Consider the following 252-nt stretch of genomic DNA (forward strand, 5'->3'; position numbering starts at 1 on the left):
AAGAGGCAGAACGATCGATTTTTGACTAGTCATTAAAAAGCAAAGATAATCTACTCTCAATATTTCAATATAATCTATTTTCAAATATTTACTTGAAAAAATTAAAATCTTTCAAAATTGACTGCAAACATACTTTATTTCAGACAGTAATATTTAAAATTCATTGTAATGCTTTCTTCATTATAAAATTTAAAGGTATTTTCTCTTATTGTTCAAACTGAAATTATGAGTTTTTACAAACTGTGTTGAAAA

This window comes from Pongo abelii, chromosome 5 (genome assembly GCF_028885655.2).
Source record: "Pongo abelii isolate AG06213 chromosome 5, NHGRI_mPonAbe1-v2.0_pri, whole genome shotgun sequence".
Lineage (NCBI taxonomy): Eukaryota > Metazoa > Chordata > Mammalia > Primates > Hominidae > Pongo > Pongo abelii.